Source organism: Cydia fagiglandana, chromosome 8, assembly GCF_963556715.1.
Source record: "Cydia fagiglandana chromosome 8, ilCydFagi1.1, whole genome shotgun sequence".
NCBI lineage: Eukaryota > Metazoa > Arthropoda > Insecta > Lepidoptera > Tortricidae > Cydia > Cydia fagiglandana.
In genome coordinates this window covers 14,852,577-14,871,525 of record NC_085939.1, presented here as the reverse complement: position 1 = coordinate 14,871,525, position 18,949 = coordinate 14,852,577, and the positions used below count along the sequence as shown (strand labels likewise).

General features: G+C 37.8%; 1 protein-coding gene across 1 annotated transcript in view; it reads right to left on the bottom strand.

The window, feature by feature from the left end:
* LOC134666778 (proton-coupled amino acid transporter-like protein pathetic) overlaps window positions 1-16,517 on the bottom strand; it is a 68,041-nt gene extending 51,524 nt beyond the window's left edge. The window contains exon 1 of the mRNA XM_063524063.1: window positions 16,299-16,517. The gene's annotated coding sequence lies outside the window, so the exon portion shown is untranslated. The remainder of the gene's footprint in view (window positions 1-16,298) is intronic.
* Between the last annotated feature and the right edge of the window lie 2,432 nt (window positions 16,518-18,949).

Below are 18,949 nucleotides of genomic sequence, written 5' to 3'. Positions count from 1 at the left end.
AGGATATACTTAATTTTTCTTGTACCTATTAGAAAAGCTAATTTATAACAACTAATCTATTAAACGAGCAATTCTTGTACATATTTCGGGGATCTCGGAAACAGCTCTAACGATTTCGATGAAATTTGATCATGTATGGGCGTTTTCTGGGATGAAAAATCGATCTAGCTAGGTGTCTCTGGGAAAACGCGCATTTTTGAGTTTTTAGGTAGGTATATGTTTTCCGAGCTTTTCTCCCAGATATTTAAACTTTATACGGCTTACGCTGTCAGCTGTCAAATTTACAAAATAAAACCATTGTAAATTTGATTCATTTTGTTTCATGTAACCTTAGGTACGGGTATTATAATATGTAATAATTCCAAAAATAGTTTTATGTTTATATAATATTTTAATATTATAATATGATAAATGAATAAGGTAAGACTAACAGTACGAGGATTCCATACAAGTGATAGTCTTACCCCAGTGTCGTCTTACCCCACCTTACCTTACGGATTAAAATTGCCCGGGTTATTCGGGTCCACCCTGTAAGTATGCACTATAGTACTTATACTAAAAAACCGTTCATAGATTTTTGTGCATTCTCTGTGATTTCCTTAAATGTAAAATAGAAAGATATACGTCATATTATTATTACATATAATATATATTCAATGCCAATATATATATATGTAATAATAATATGACGTAAACATTGCCAATTAACTTACAGTGCCCCCAATTAAAAATTTGTTGACAATAAATGTAATACTTTCTAATTCCCGTGCCACTTAATCAGCTGTTTTAGGTAAATATTCTATGGGAATTAGGGCACGGAAATTAGAATTCGTAATAAAAAAATTCGCCAAAAATTTAAATCGTGTTTAACCAAACTGTTATGTTATCGCTTACATAAAGATACATAAAGGGCTCCTAAATATGACAATTGTTTTTGAAAAGCTATATGGGAAATAAAATTTATAAGGGGCATCGAAATTAGAAAAAAATTGTCCCCCACCCGGATTCCGAAATACTTATGCGATTTGCTCGAACACGCCGCGGCTTGACGTACATCCGCTTGCATTGAGAAACAGCCGAATACTACCAGTACAGGTGAGGCGGGACACGAGGCGGTTCAGATACAGACGTCGGCTGTGAGAGCCCTTTGAGTTTTGCCGACGAAATTTTACTCGCGCGCTCGGACAAATTTTAAACTTCGATCACGAGTTATTTACCACAATGAAGTTAATAGTGTATGTGCTCAGTGATAGTAAATATCATCTAGTTTAAGTATTTGACACTAAATTAGTGATACTAATGTAGAATTTTTCGTAGGATTTTTCATTATGCTCAAAAGTAGATTCCGGACAGGGCACGGGAGTAGTAATTTGAGCCTTTAGGTATTTTTAAGTGTACTCTAAAAACTAATTAATCAGTGAATTCATATGGAACCCGGTGTGAAAGTGTGGCTTCTTTATGTAAAAAAAAAATGGTAAGTATTATTTGATGCTAACCCGCGATTTTGATCACGGACAGAAAAAAACTCGTGTTCAGAAATTGACCCTTTGGCAACCAAGTTTCGCGTGGTTAAGTCCCGTTGTGCAGTTTGATGATGTTTAATAATCGTGAAAGTTTAAATCAGTGTAAAGACATTTAATTCCTTTCCGACAACTGGTTGCGAAACTCCACTGTCATCTACGGTAGTTGTGGATCAGGAATAGAATTTCTTTTTGGGCAACTAGTTGATTATTTCTTCTTTTTCAACAACTGGTTGCGAAACTTGGTTGCCAAAACGGCCGGAGGGCGTTGTTAGTTTTAATCAAGAACATTATGGTATTTTCCTACTAGTCAAATCAGTTACTTTCTCAGAACTGTCAAAACGATTTGGTAATATGGAATTTATATGAAACATTACATCGTGACGTCACGGTCAAGTCACCTACTTTTTACATTTCTATCCGTTTTATTAATAAGAACTTGTGTTTAAAAATAACTCCTATCTGTGTTTTTCTAATAATTTTCTGGTGCTTTATTTCATGCATGGTGTAAAATAATTTATTTTGAATACAGTATAATACGTACCCTATGGTCATCAAAAATATCACACGGAAGTAACTTAGATTTGCAAGGGCTAACTCCAAACAATATAAAATGTTAAAGTTGGCCTGCTAGACAGAAGTCACGGTCCAATGTTCATTTATTTTCGTTCCCGCGAAATGACAATATCTTCCGTCGCAAGTTTTGTCCGGCGCGGCATATCTTTTGTTACCTTCTAATTTCCTGGGTTACGCCCCCTCTTAAATGAAAATCGCTATTATGTACATGTTGGTTCTATACAAGCAAAGATAATAGATAGTATAGAGAACTATTGCCAAAGTAAATTTTGTAGTCACGGTACATTTACTGCCATCTATCGACACACGATTAAAACTTAAAATAAAATTGAAACGTGTAAATTAATCAAAATATATTTACGGATAAATGATTTTTAATTTTTATTGTTCCATACTGACCCATGTTCATTCACTGATATGTGTTAAAATTGTTAAATATCAAACGGTGTCGTCAACGCCATCTAGCCGAGAATAGGCCAAAGGTATATGGCGCCATCTATTCGAGAATGACTTTTTCTTGATTTCCGAGGCACGTTTTTTTCTTAGACTTTATTTATCTTATAATATATCTCTGATACAAGCGATCGGCGACGGTGGCGGTAAAGTACTGTTCACAGTATAAATGCAAATTTCTTAATTATGCTTAATGGGGCGGGATATCGAATACTGTAGGGCCTTATTTAGGATCACGGTCTTCGAGCAACACCGGCTTCCGACACGTCGGAAGGGAGGGGCCCAAGCGATATCTCGCCGTACAAATCTTTCTGCCATTTTTCGCGGGGGGAAAGGTGCACACAGTCGCATTTCTCACACACTTACATACAAAATCCAATCTGTAATGACGACGCAAATACATAGAAAATGACACACGTCAAAGACAAATCTTGCAAACCTCGATCTCTTTTTGTGTACGGACGAGTGACTAGTGTCACAACACGCACACTAATATATTTTCGTTGAAGTATGTCATTGTATTCTGAGAGATGAGAAGTCGGATTTGTCGCTCGACCGATCCGCAATTTGTACTGAGCGAGCAAAATCGATAAATCCAACAATTACTTGAGACTAAAATATAATAATTGTATTTAAATGTAATTTAACGTATGATATGTTTAAAAAATATTACATGTGAAATGTAACACTTTCTTTTTGTAAATTTGATGTCCCCGACCTCTTTTTATAACAAAAAACAGAGCAAACAGGCATTTTTGTGCAGCAGTGTTCACGCGCGCGTCTGGATCGGTCTAGTGAAAAATCTAAGTGCAACTAGTTTTATTACCCGCGCTAGATTAGATTGACGCGCTAATCTTGTACCTCGGCAGAGGGGAAATAGTGCGAATGCCGCCTCCCTTCCGTGTTGCTCGAAGATCACGGTATTATGTAATTAAGTTCAAGCGCAAAAATGCCGATTCTGAATTGACAATGTGGTTATGGTTTTGATCTTGTTTTTATTCGACCTTGACTCGATATCATATCACGCGCACCAATGAGTGATGCCTAATGACACAGCTTTTATTGCATTTTGAGGTAACGTTACCACGGAAATCTGTCGACAACTTGACACTTTTTCGTGCATGCTACCGATGTTAATCGATTTTATAAGACGTTATAACGTCAAAAAACGAAAAAAGTCAAACGAAGAGCCATAGCTATGGTTAATACACATGAAATTATATAATAGTTATTTACAAGTGCGTAAAAGAGGAAATTCGAAACGAGTGGAGATAAATTAAAACACGACCGAAGGGAGTGTTTTAAATCGACACGAGTTGCGAATTACCTATTCGCACGTGTATCGTACAATGTTTTACAGTACATATGGCCCTTTAAACTTTTGAAATCGCACGAAAAGTGCTATTTTACGCACTAGTGCGGGAAAATAGGACCATATGTACTGTAAAAATATTTTAAGGAGGACAACAACAAACGTGAGCATCTGTAACTGTACCATTTTCAAGTAAATAAATGGTTTATGATTTACATAATGTCAATATCCAGAGGGGAAAATGGGGACTACGCTTGTTTGGAAGAGCGGCCGTCCACTTTCCTCTTATAAGACGGATTTTCCATGAAGTGATAGTTTATCGACATATTGTCTACTTTCGACAATTAAAATTTTTCCAGTCACACATATTTTACTGACCACAGGCAAACCTTACCGTATTGCAATAAGGTAAGTAATAATGAATAGTTAGTGGAGAGCGTCATCTATGAGATAATAAAGACGTCAAGTGAACGTAATTGAATACCCGCAATATGAGTAATGCAAAGATCATCTTCCCAGGTTCGGGTTATTCCTAAGCAAACATCGTAAATTTTATAGCATTTTCGGTGCAGCAGAGGGGCTACCGTGAAAACCGGGGGATCTTTCTCCTTCACTCCAATGAAGGCGTAATTAGAGTGACAGAGAAAAATTTACGCAATTTGCGAACTTCGATTTTCGCGGTTATAGCCCAGTTAACACCACTCGTTAACGGAATTGGTATACAATTCTGGTGTTCGATGGTCGTAAAATCCACGCTTGGTTTAAGAGACTCGCAAGTAAGCGAGCCAAGCGTCATCAGCCCGACATCTGTTCGCCACGGGCACACTACACCTGCCTGTTTTGCGGTCGTGGTTGCCGCTCCCGTATTGGCTTATACAGCCATGAAAAACGTCGCCCTGCCTGACATTGTTTGTATAGTCTACAATAGACTGAAAGGCCTATGATGATGATGATGAACAATTTCAACTGTAATGATTAATTAGCGTTAATTACGTTAATATTAAACTTGTTGTAAATTGGAATTATCTATAGCCTATACCAATTCCGTTAACACCACTCTGCTGCACCAAAAATACAAAAGGATTTACGATGTCTGTTCATATCAAAATACTATTCTACGCTACATAATAGCAGTTTTTTTCTTATTCCAATATGACATAATGTTTTGATTGTACGAGTAAGATATGTTTATATGTATGTATCGATAAACTGCCGGCATATTATGGATAGCTTTATCCATATTTATCCATGTGATAAACAACTGTCACTTTTTAACACCGTGGGATAGAAAGTGACGGACACCGTTTTATCACACTGTCACGTAGACAAGAACGACCGTCATATACGCACTGGTCAAAACTGGCTGTTTGTCGACTGCGTTTACAAGGTAAACTAGCGTTTTCCTTCTTATGATAATGATTCACACGGCGTCATCACGCAGGGTCATATTACCTGACGTAACGTGAGAATCATTTCAAAAGGCAAAGCTTGATTTAGTTTGATCCAGAATACCCGCTAGAAACAGTTTGGTCTTAATCTGGATGTGTCCTGTCAGTAGTGATCCTTCTGCCTACGAAGCAGGGTCCCGGGTTCGAATCCTGGTAAGGTCATTTATTTGTGTGTTTTTCACAAATATTTGTTCCTGAGTTATGAATGTGTATTAATATATTATATATTATATCTTCGTCTAGTACCCACAACACTGGCCTTATGGAGCTTACCGTGGGACTAGATTGATCTGTGTAAAATTGTCCTATATAATATTTATTTATTATTTCTTCAGCGACTTGTAAAAATAAATATGAAGACGTTAGACTGCGTATTTATCATACAAATAATATATTGTCTTCAATGTACGCTGTCATCAGTGTAATTGACGTTGTTTGTCACGCTTTCAACAAAACAAAATTCGCAATACTTTGCGTCTTAGAATAAACTTTAAAGTGTGCAATAGTTATTTGTTTTTTACAAGGAGGCAAAGTTGTTGCTGCGCAAGCGAAAGATTCCAAAATTGAAAAACAGAGTATTGAGCGTTGCGAGGGTTCCAAAGCACCCAAATTGAGCGTAGCGAGGGATTCAAAGCACCCAAATTATTATTTATCATCCAAAATCATCATTTAAAAGTCAATTCTACCAGCAAACATAAGAAAACAACTAAAAATTTGCAAAGCTAGCCTTTCCGAGCTCGTGTGGTGAAAATATACAAGTTATTTTTAAAAGTCACTGAACACATGTTCAAAATGTCAGTTCAAGTAGTACAATCTACAGTTGAATTTTTTGCTCATATTACCCGGTAGAAACAACACAGGTACCTAACCGGTTTCGCCAAATAACCTTGAAACCTTATGTTTAATCTGCCACGATTAACATAACAACGGTTCTTAAATTAGAAAACTAATTCAAACCATAGTTATAGTTGGATGCTGTTAAGCAATAATGTGTCATTCCACATCCGGGTCGAAAACAAAACTGTGTTCGCGTCTTTCCTGTAGACATACACAAGAATTAGGGGCTATAAAGGTAAATTTTCTTATTTAACGCTTATCCAAGTGAAAAGGTCCTCCTTTTATTTAGGGAATTATGATAAAATCAGTACTTACATGCCCACAAGCTGTTAACTATTGCCCACAGAAGAGAAAAATGTACAGTTCGCGCGAACACGCTAGTTTTCTTTCCTGTGGGCATTAGTTAACAGCTTGTGGGCATGTAAGAATGATTTCATCAAAGTTATATAAATAAAAGGAGGACCTTTTCACGTGGATAAGGGATTAACTAAGAAAATTAACCTTTATAGCCCTTAACTCTTGTGTATGTCTACAGGAAAGACGCGAACACAGTTTTGTTTTTGACCCATCCATTTTGCAATAGAATGACAACTTTAAGCTTCAATTTTTAAAGTTAACATCTTATTGAAAAATTAATGTGGGTTGACACATCATTGCTTAACAGCATCCAGTTGTTATGTTGCACGACAAAGGGGTACACAATTGAATGACTTCAAATGCATAACAATATAGGTACAATTCGTTTCAGTGCCATGTGGATGATTAGCTATAGTTAGTTTTTTTTAGCATTAGAAAGAACTTGGAAGAAGGTAAGCGATCTTGACATGTCATTTAATTGAAAAACGCTCTTTAAAAATCAGTAACAATACATATGAAAGCGGAATAATATAAATGATCGTATTAGATTCATAATTGTTACATATATGCCGTAACTTATTTTTAAAATGTGTTTTTCAATTAAAAGACACATCAAGATTGTTTACCTTATTTCTAATGCTAAAAAAACAAACTACCGATAGTTCATAATATTGTTTTGTAATTTGCTAAATTGTAATAATTTAGCAAATAACAAAACAGAAACAAAATAGCTTTTTATTGTAATGGTATTATATTGTAGTTTTTAGGGTTCCGTATCCAAAGGGTAAAACGGGACCTCTATTACTAAGACTTCGCTGTCCGTCCGTCCGTCCGTCCGTCCGTCTGTCACCAGGCTGTATCTCACGAACCGTGATAGCTAGACAGTTGAAATTTTCACAGATGATGTATTTCTGTTGCCGCTATTACAGCAAATACCTACTAAAAACAGCATAAAAGAAAGATTTAAGTGGGGCTCCCATACAACAAACGTGATTTTTGACCAAAGTTAAGCAACGTCGGGCGGTGTCAGTACTTGGATGGGTGACCGTTTTTTTTGCCGTTTTTTGCATTATGGTACGGAACCCTTCGTGCGCGAGTCCGACTAGCACTTGCCCGGTTTTTTAGATATTTCCATTTAGGTATGTATTTCAAACAAGTTTAGCGGTTATCACACTGGATGCGATCGCACTCGCACGTCGCTGACCTCGAGGAGTCAATGTATCCAAAGGGTTACGTAATTATCAAATTCTAGCGGATTCAATAAATAAATCTTGAAAGATATCTCATGAGGTGTCTAACACGCGTATTCGAGAAACGAGATAATCACAAGATCTAGAAACGATATAGACATGAACTAGATTTACATTAGATATCGACTCGATGTGACTTGGATATCTAAGTCATAACTTGTCGAAATCGTTCAAGAGGGCCTCCAGAATCGCGGAAACGTCAAATTTGACATATCTATCTTACAAATATTTTTAAATTGTCCATATCGTAACTTGTTGAGGTCTAGTAAAGATCTAATACATTTTCAGAATCGAGCCGTAAAGCATTTTAAGTAGTGCAATGAGAGGTTTACTCGACAGCACATGTATTGTCGTTTTTAGGGTTCCGTACCCAAAGGGTAAAACGGGACCCTATTACTAAGACTTCGCTGTCCGTCCGTCCGTCCGTCCGTCCGTCCGTCTGTCACCAGGCTGTATCTCACGAACCGTGATAGCTAGACAGTTGAAATTTTCACAGATGATGTATTTCTGTTGCCGCTATAACAAGAAATACTAAAAACAGAATAAAATAAAGATTTAAATGGGGCTCCCATACAACAAACGTGATTTTTGACCAAAGTTAAGCAACGTCGGGAGTGGTCAGTACTTGGATGGGTGACCGTTTATTTTTGCTTTTTTTCCGTTTTTTTTTTGCATTACGGTACGGAACCCTTCGTGCGCGAGTCCGACTCGCACTTGCCCGGTTTTTAGGTTGTCAGATCTTTTATGCAGCCTAATGGATTCATTTAAATAGATAAATAAATATAGAATTATTAGTCCATGTATCCACTAAGTTTTATGCAAAAGTGGCAAGTACTTGATAAATTGGGGTTTCAAATTCTATTTTAGTTGATATCGTGACACGCGCGTTTTTGCAGAAATGTCGTAGGTCGATGTGACCAAATGGATTCATAAATTATACCATCACATGTTAATCATGTTATGGATACACGTAAAAAAACACACCATCAACGTCATCATCATCAATCTTCCTTGCCGTATCCGGCAATGGCGACTCCATCAACAATTCTTATCCGGAAAAACACACAAAATCATATCATAAATTCTATAAAGTAGTGATTAACCCAATAATTAAATCCAATGAACGATTTTATTTTTAATGAAATACGGTAAATAGTGAAGTGGAGTTGAGAAGCTTTGAATCTTTGTGTGGGAGCTGGGAACTTTGGAATTGGAAGGTCCTCACAACTAATCTAACAAGTGAGAAAGCTTGGGACGGTTAGCACTTCTAATCTGACTATCAATCAGATGATAGAGTCGAAAAGTGGTAGACCACTTTCTTGGCTGACTGTACCTACTGATAATTGGTGGTAATTGTAGATACTAGTTAAAGTTTCCAGACTTGGGTTGTGGAGTGTCCGTGGGTCACATGTACATACATACATGGGAACTATCGAAAGCACTTAAAGTTTTACCAAACGATTACTTAGGCATGGCCCGGAGGCTGATTCTAGTTAAAGAATTTGATATGATATTAATCGTATTTGGATACGACCTTGACTCATGTCTTCGGGCATCTTACGCGCACTCAGTTCATCATTCATTAAATTTAAGAGCTAGGCTTTTGTCCGTGCAGTGTAATGAAGTTGTCTCCACCTTGGTCGGTCCGAAGCCAGCCCTTTAGTTAGTGTCCTAGTCTTACTCACATACTCACTCATTCACCTTGGCACCCAGTTCACGAGATGCTTAATGATATGACTCCATTGCATTTTGTGAAGGCCAAGGTCGTATCAAAACAAAATGAAAACCAGATCAAATTTTTAAAATAGAATCGGCTGACCTTATATAGGTCAGCCTACCAGCCAGCTACTTAAAAGGTGGCTAATGGATGTGGCGACTGTACTTAGGTTGACACGTTTGAGAGGTTTTAGGGTATCTAAATAGAGGAAAATATTGTAATAAGTCTAACTAAAATTGTGTTCCGGGTCTCAGGAAGCGGGAGGCTAATGGGCTGAACTTGAGTGGCCCGTGGAGGTGACATCTCAGTGCCTCAGAGGGGCTACCGCGAAAACCGATATTCGCAAATAGTGGGGATTTTTCTCTTCTACTCCAATGAAGACGTAATTAGAGTGACAGAGAAAGATGCCCGCAATTTGCGAACTTCGTTTTTCGCGGTTATAGCCCAGACCACGTGTCAGAAGCTTAGTGTTGTCTCCCGTTGATACTAAGAACGAGGGATTTTCCAAGCTCAGTGAACACAGACAGACAGTGAACGTCTATTTATCTTTAAATGGTAAGACTTTCTTAGTACCTATAAATTATTTGTGAAATACAAAACACAAAGCCGTGCGTAGACCGTTTGCACGAACGAACACTTAATATGGTTGAAGTTTTATCATTCCTACATGCTGTTTAATCGTGTAACTTGCCATGGTGTTGGCATATACCGGGTGTGGCCTGTAATACGAGCAAATAATTAAAACATAAATTGTACTCCCCAAACGTGACACTTTTGTTCAACAACTTTTAAAAATTATGAAGTATTTAGACTCCCTATTTTTCATACAAATTAAATATTATCTTCAATGTCCATTGAAGATAATATCGCCATCGCCACACCATATCATTGTGATAGACGTTGCTTGTCAAGCCTTAAACATTCGCAATAGGTACTTTGCGTCTTTGAATAACTTTTAAATTGTATTAAAAATTAAACCACAAGTTATTTTTAAAAGTCGCTGAACAAAATGTTGATCAGTATGAGGAATACAGCCTACAGTTAAATTTTTTGCTCATGTTACAAGCCACACCCGGTATACATATTGATTTACTAATAATAAAAACAAAAGATTTGACAGATGTAACCGAAACAAAATGGTCGCCACGAGTCACGGGCCGCCAAAATCCCTTTGTTCCTATTGACCTTATATTGGCTCCCAAAGGATCCTGGCCTGGAGTATGGCGGGTAAGATGAAGAATGCAGTTAGCTGGTTTTATACTAGGTATAATGGCTCCTCTACACGATGGGCCAACGCCGGCCACTCCAAGGGACGCAGCCATGCGGTAGAATGAGATAGCAATATCACTTGCTCCTTCCAACGCATAAATGCGTCCCTTGGAGTGGCCGGCGTTGGCCCATCGTGTAGAGGAGCCGTAAGATTTGGTTAAGATTGGATTTATATTACAAATCAGTTGCACCGCAGACAAACCTAGGATTACATTATATCAACTGAGTTATCTGCAAATTTATCTACAAAAATAACAAATGCTATCTGATCGATGTCTGAACAAACTTTCGCCTAAAACCAAAATAAATAGTGGACCGCCATTAAACAGATGATTCTGCCACAGAATCTCGACCCTCATTAATAAGAATAAATCTTATTGCGCGGAGCACGTAAGAACCTTTATGTGTTCAGTCGCCGTCAGATGTATGGGAGCGTCCAATGTGCTCACAAACATATGAACACGCCTCTATTGTCAAGGCGTTAGAGTGTGTGTTGATATATTTATTGCATCTCAGCCGCTCCGATGTATCTGATGGCGACTGTATAGTTACCAACAGAAGCTAAACGAGCGAGTCATTAAAGTAACATGATACCTGGCCCGCTTAGTTTTTAGGGTTCCGTACCCAAAGGGTAAAACGGGACCCTATTACTAAGACTTCGCTGTCCGTCCGTCCGTCCGTCCGTCTGTCACCAGGCTGTATCTCACGAACCGTGATAGCTAGACAGTTGAAATTTTCACAGATGATGTATTTCTGTTGCCGCTATAACAACAAATACTAAAAACAGAATAAAATAAAGATTTAAATGGGGCTCCCATACAACAAACGTGATTTTTGACCAAAGTTAAGCAACGTCGGGAGTGGTCAGTACTTGGATGGGTGACCGTTTTTTTTTGCTGTTTTTTTTTTGTTTTTTTTTTTGCATTATGGTACGGAACCCTTCGTGCGCGAGTCCGACTCGCACGTGCCCGGGTTTTTTTTTCTGTAGAATGTTAATACGAACTACGGTTCTGCGCACTGCTACCATTCAAGTTTTAAAACAAATGATGTGCCCTTGAGGTTGCTCACGCTAGACCGAGCCGGCGCCGGGCCGGAGCTTTCGACGCGTCGTTTTCTATGGATAGCACATGTGACCACCGATCAGCCGTCATACAAAATGACACGTCGGACGCCTCGGCTCGGGCACGGCCCGGTCTAGCGGGAGTCATCCTTTACTTATGACCATTGTTTCTAATTGTTTCCGTGGTTTTGATTAAAGATAATGGGATCTAAATTGTTTCCTCGGTTTCTTCCTAATTTAATTGGTTTTACCGGTTAAAACAATAAATCGGTATAAAAATTCTAATTGTATTAGCCTTCTAGTATCACACCGATTACCTAAGTTGTTGCTTTGAATCTAGATAAAATTATCCTTACCCTAATAGCCCTTACGAGTTGTACCTATGTAAGTGTTTAAGTACCACAGGTTGTACTTGACCGTGTTTTATGTAAATCTAGAGACGTTTAGATCCAGTCGGTTAGCAAGCAAACCTGACTATTACTAACATACCGGGTGTGGCCTGTAATATGAGCAAAAAATTAAACTGTAGGCTGTACTCCTCATACTGACCAACATTTGTTCAGCGACTTTTAAAAATAACTAGTGGTTTGATTTTTAATACACTTTAAAGCTTATTCTAAAACGCAATGTATTGCGAATTTTGTTATGTTTAAGGCGTTACAAGCAACGTCAATCACAATGATATGGCGTGGCGATGGCGTTCATTGAAGATAATATTTATTTTGTATGAAAAATAGAGAGTCAAAATACTTCATAATTATTAAAAGTTGTAGAACAAAAGTGTCACCGTTTGAGGAGTACAATCTATGTTTTAATGATTTGCTCATGTTACAGGCCACACCCGGTATACCCTATACTTACAAAGATACCTACATACCTGACATAGTATCAAACATCGTATCAGAGCATTGATTTGAATAATGGTAACATTCCATTTTAACCGTAGCTGCACTCCTAGTACTGAACGCGTCGCTGTTATTGTCAATTTCCATAGTAAAATTAACAGTAATGCAGCTGTCGTTGGAAATGGACTGTCACCTTAAGGGTACCGTTCGGATTTAAGTAGTTTACACTACGCATGCATAATGCTGCCTCAAATGTCAAAAATCTGGGCAGAAACATCGTATATGACATTTGCGACAGCAATGCAGTTATGTCATAATAATGTGTATGTGTAATGGCATGTGTAGCGTATCGTAGTAATCTACCACTCCCTTCCACTCACTTCCCAAAATAACTACGCGATTGTGACGTGTTTTTTAATTGAAAAACGCTTTTTTAAAAATCAATAGGTACTTAAGGTAACTATTACTTATGAAAGCAAAATAATGTAAAAACTGGTAGGTAGATTCATAATTGTTACATAATTTCCGTGACTTATTTGAAAAAAGGAACGTCAAGATTGTTTACCTTTTTTCTAATGCTTTAAAAAACGAGTGACAGTTGCGTTTCGTTCGCTACGGAGCGTTAACGATTGCACTTTGGCTACGCACCCAGGGGAGTTCCCCACCTCCCTGACCTGCCTGATTTGCAAGTATCATTGGGAGGAAAATCTTTCGTTGGTTGGCACGTCATCCTGGCAAATGACATCTTTGACCTCATCGTCAGTTCGTCGAACTGTGAGTTGTAGAAGGTTAGTAATCCCAAAAAGCGTAGCCAATAGCAGGCGTGGCTCACTTTGCGATTTCGTCGCTTTGCTACAGGTAGCGAAAACTACATCCGTTCGACCCCAATTTTGGGGTTTGCCATAAGCCGCGCGTGGCGCTGTCGCCATCTAGCGGCCATATCCGTGCTGATCGTGACATATGCGTTTTGTTAGAGAGTGAGTCTTCTGCACCTAGTACTATTATTGAATCTGTGCCAATAGGGAGTGATTTCTGACGTTACATTGAGAACTCTGTAGTTACAGATATAGCGCATAATTGTTTCCATCGTATTTTCTCGGAAACGTTCGTATTTGTCATGCTACTTCAGTCAACCTCGATACTTTTTGTACCGAGACTGACTGAAGTAGCGAGACACATTCGTTATTTTTATGTTAACGTAAAAATACGATGGGAAATAATTATGCACTACATCTGTACACTAGGTACGGTCAGCATCAAAATATGTATACCGGGTGTGGCCTGTAATATGAGCAAAAAATTAAACTGTAGGCTGTACTCCTCATACTGACCAACATTTGTTCAGCGACTTTTAAAAATAGCTAGTGGTTAGAATTTTAATACACTTTAAAGTTTATTCTAAGACGCAATGTATTGCGAATTTTGTTATGTTTAAGACGTGACAAGCAATGTCAATCACAATGATATGGCGTGGCGATGGCGTCCATTGAAGATAATATTTATTTTGTATGAAAAATAGGGAGTAAATACTTCGTAATTTTTAAAAGTTGTTGAAAAAAAGTGGCACCGTTTGAGGAGTACGATCTACGTTTTAATTATTTGCTCATGTTACAGATCACACCCGGTATACTCGTATTATTATGACGGCCAAAAGTAGCCTAATATATCGGAAACACGTCCTTATTTCTATCTTCTATATTTGGCCACATTGTTCGCCATTATTAATTTGATGATGTATGACTACGGAAAAAAAGCATTTTGTAAAGCTACTTCATAGCCCATCAACGTGCACAGTAGCGCCACGACTGCTAAATAATCGTGATTATTTCAATTTAACGACAGATATTTAAAAAAGGGGGCAATTACGGACTGTATTTTATATACATTTCAGTACCTTCTAAATACATCAATCTAGTTTTTATGTTGCTGGATTCGTCGATCTATGAACTCCAAACAAAAACGGCCGTTTCAACTTACGTTACGACGCATAGATTGACGAATCCAGCAAAATAAAAACTAGTTTGATGTATTTATAAGGTACCTATTTAGATACAAAAAAATACAGTAGGTACGTCGTAATACAGCGGCCCCCTTTTTAAATATATTTCGTTAAATTTTAATAATCACGATTATTTAGCAGTGGCACTAGTGTGCACGTTGATGGGCTCTTCACATAAGCTTATTTTCAAATACAGGGGTAATTGAATTTCCATCGTATCGACAATTGTACTTATATAGTATTATTTATTTTTAAAAATAAAGGAATGTGTCCTTTAAGTAAAATTAGCCAGCTTAAGGATTTAAGGTAGTTTCCCTCCAGGGCCCGACTTATCTTTCCACACTGTATATGTATCTATAGCCGATAAATCCGGTTATTAACAACGTACAAGCATCATAATAATCAGTACACATTTGCATAATAGATACGCCAATTAGGAAGGTCTTGATCATCAAGTAATCCTCAAATAAATTAATGATTAACATTTCAATTTAGAAACCACTCCGTTCACATGTTTAATACAAACAACGCATGTCGTCGGTGCGAATAAAAAATCGCTATGTGTATTTTTACGATTTTTTGATTTTGGCATATTTAAATTCCTTTTTAAATTTCCCGTCGACCTACGAGTATATAAATATTTTTTATATGTTTATTAGTTTTGAAAATAAGGAACAAAATTTGTACTAAAACGTAGCTGTGATTTTTTCAGCACATAACGAAATTAAATGCCTTGATTTTCGTCGAGGGTAGTGGCGATAATGATTATGTTGCACATGGAGATTTACTTGTTTTCTTTTTGCATAAGCCGCATGTGTGGACGCAGGATCCTCTCTCGCATAGGATTATACAGCCACAAACGCAATAGTCGTCACGGATGCTGCTTAAAACATCTGACACAGATGAAAAGGCCTATTATTATTACTATAATCGTGTTATAACGAAACATACTTTTGAAAACATTTAATAAAGTTAGCGTTCGGTATGATAAGTATTATAATTTAAATGTTTAGGTACTATAGACATTTAAATAGAACTTATAAATAAATAAATAAATAAATATTATAGGATTTTTTTACACAAATTGACCAAGCCCCACGGTAAGCTCAAGAAGGCTTGTGTTGTGGGTACTCAGGCAACGATATATACAATATATAAGTACTTAAATACATAGAATACAAACATGAATCAGGAACAAATATTTGTATCATCATAAAAATAAATTCCCTTACCAGGATTCGAACCCGGGACCACCGGCTTCATAGGCAGGGTCACTACCCACTAGGCCAGACCGGTCATCAATATTTACATTGCGAAGTGGTACTTCCAAGTACCTACCCCCACTAACTATAATTATTATGCCTGTTTTTTGTTCAATGGGGGTTATTTTTTAAGGCCATACCTATATCGGATATTAAATACCCAGCTACTTTGTAAAATCCAATATTGTAACATTTTCATACAAAGCTACTTTAATTAACACAAAAACGACCTTTACAATTACCAAAGAAAGGTGCAAAGTACAATAAAAATTACTACATACTACACTAAAAATTAAAAACATTGTTTTCGGCAACCCAACGCAACGGTTTCCCAACCAAACAAACAAAAAAGATAAAACGCAACTGGCACAAATTATGCAACGCGAACATTACCTTTGTTGTTTAAGCCCTTTCGTGCATCCACATCACTTTCGAACGTTCAAAATTGCGCACAAGCACTCACAGCGTGTTCACTCAATAGCAGCCGTCACAACACTGCAAGATGTTTGCGAAACCTGCGCGAGCGCATGTCCTTGCCCAACGCGCCTGACCTGCGTCATCTGTCAACCTTCCCCCTAAAACAACCGAAATCGCCCACTCAACAGAGAGAGGGAAGGCTCATCGAAGTTGGTTGTACTTAAATGATTGAACACTCTGGCCATATGCAGGCTTTGATACGTGGTTCACTGACTTTCCCGGGTGGTGGGGAGCGGTCTTATTTACCAGGAAAAGGGAAAATAACGTATGTAGGTAACGACCTTGATAGTGTGGGCGGCGGTGGCACATTGTAAGCGAAACATATTGCATTCACGGCCGTCGAAGAACCTTTTACTTAATAGGGAAATACCGAGTATTTATGAGAAAAAGCCTAGCTAGGATTTGTAGACTTTCTTGGAGTAAAAAGTGACTTTAGTTTAATATTTTTCACCTTAATATTTGCATGCACCTTAACATTTAATATTTGCTTGAATGGGGTTGGTGTGGTGAAAAATTTTGTGTTTCACTCGGGGCAAATTTTGTTTAACCCTCGTGCTTTGAAACCCTCGCAACGCTCAAGATTCAATTTTTCGAACTACTCGCTACGCTCGTGGTTCATTTTTGGAATCTTTCGCTTGCTCGGGTATCAATATTAGCACGAGCGGTTAAACAACAACTTTGCCCCCTTGTAAAACAAATAACTATTAAAATGGTTGTTGCTTTCTCAGTTGGTCACGCTATATAATCACTTTGTCACTGTAGTGAGGCGGCTTATCTATTTAATGGTAAATTTGATATTTACTTATTGCCGACCCGCCCCAGCTTCGCACGGGTTAACAAATTACACACCTTAACCTTCCTCAAGATTCAATCTATTGATAAGTGAAACCCGCATGAAAATCCATTCGGTAGTTTTTGACTTTAACGCGAACATACAAACACACAGACAGACGCGGCGGGGGACTGTGTTTTATAAAGTGTATATGTACTTATAGTGATAGTGATAAAATAAACATAGGTACTTAATTTGAATTCTTGAGATATATTTTCAGTAGAAATGTTAATAGTGTTAATAAGGTAAACGTACTGGTGCGTGGTCCCAGTACACATGTCATCTTGAAACTTAAGTCATTGACAATAGAGGTGACAGCAAGGTGTCATCTATTATCATGTCGAGCACTAGTACGTTTACCTTATTTAGTTAAAGTTTTAACATATCAAATATTATAAGGTTTGTGCGAGTCCACAAAGTGATATTATGATAAAAAGTGCATGTAGGTACCTGTCAAAAAGAAACACATGACACATAAAGTTATTAGTTTATTTTTTTAGGATTATTGGTATTTTTATTAGAAAAACTGTAACCTATTTGTTAACACCGATAAATTTTGACAATTTAGAAATAATTATAATAGTACCAACTTCGAGAAAGAGGTCGACCGCCGAATCCAACACGGTTGGGCAGCGTTCGGGAAACTGCGTAATGTCTTTTCGTCCGACATACCTCAGTGCCTCAAGACGAAAGTCTTTAATCAATGTGTCTTACCAGTGATGACATAAGGCTCCGAAACGTGATCTTTCACTATCGGCCTCATCTGAAAACTCAAAGTCTCTCAACGAGCTATGGAGAGGGCTATGCTCGGAGTTTCTCTACGTGATCGAATCAGAAATGAGGAGATCCGTAGACGACGAACTAAAGTCACCGACATAGCCCACCGGATTAGCAAGCTGAAGTGGCAATGGGCAGGCCACATTGCACGCAGAGAAGATGGCCGATGGGGTCGAAAAGTGCTCGAGTGGAGACCACGGACTAGCAAGCGCAGCGTAGGACGTCCACCCACAAGATGGACAGACGACCTTGTTAAGGTCGCCGGAAGACGCTGGATGCGGGTCGCTTTCAACCGGCACGTATGGAAGTCCAAGGGGGAGGCCTATGATAAGCAGTGGACGTCTTATGGCTGAGATGATGATAATAGTATCTTAAACATCTTAAAATAGATATTAAGATATAGTATCAGCATTTTGTCACGTTTTAATTTATCTTAGTGTACGCACGCTTATACGTGAGAAATGTCCACACCGGCATTATGAGGCTTTTCTAATAATTACATTGATTCGCCCACGGGGTTCTTAGTTTGATTGCCGAATGTGTCCTTACACATGTCTTAATAGGTATTTGATAAAGCCCTTTGTACTCATGATAAGTATAGGGCCGAGGAGACGAGTGACACAAGCGTTGGTTTATAGCACACTGCTTTATTCACGTAAGTAAGATGGATGGTGGGCGCAGCCACACACATATGCATAGGTAGTTGCATACATATACAACAACTCAAAAAATCTGATAGTTCCAATTGCAAGATCATGAAAAAGGAAGTAGGTTTATTTTCTGTTTCAGGTAGGTACATAACAAACTAATTTAATTGTCTATAAAATAAAACTAAATTCTAACTAAAACTAAGACTACATAAAATTAAAATAATTATATTTGTCAAAACCCAAATTGTCAAAACTTCATTACAACGACCGAAATTTCACCAAATAATGTAATTTAAGGCCCATTTACA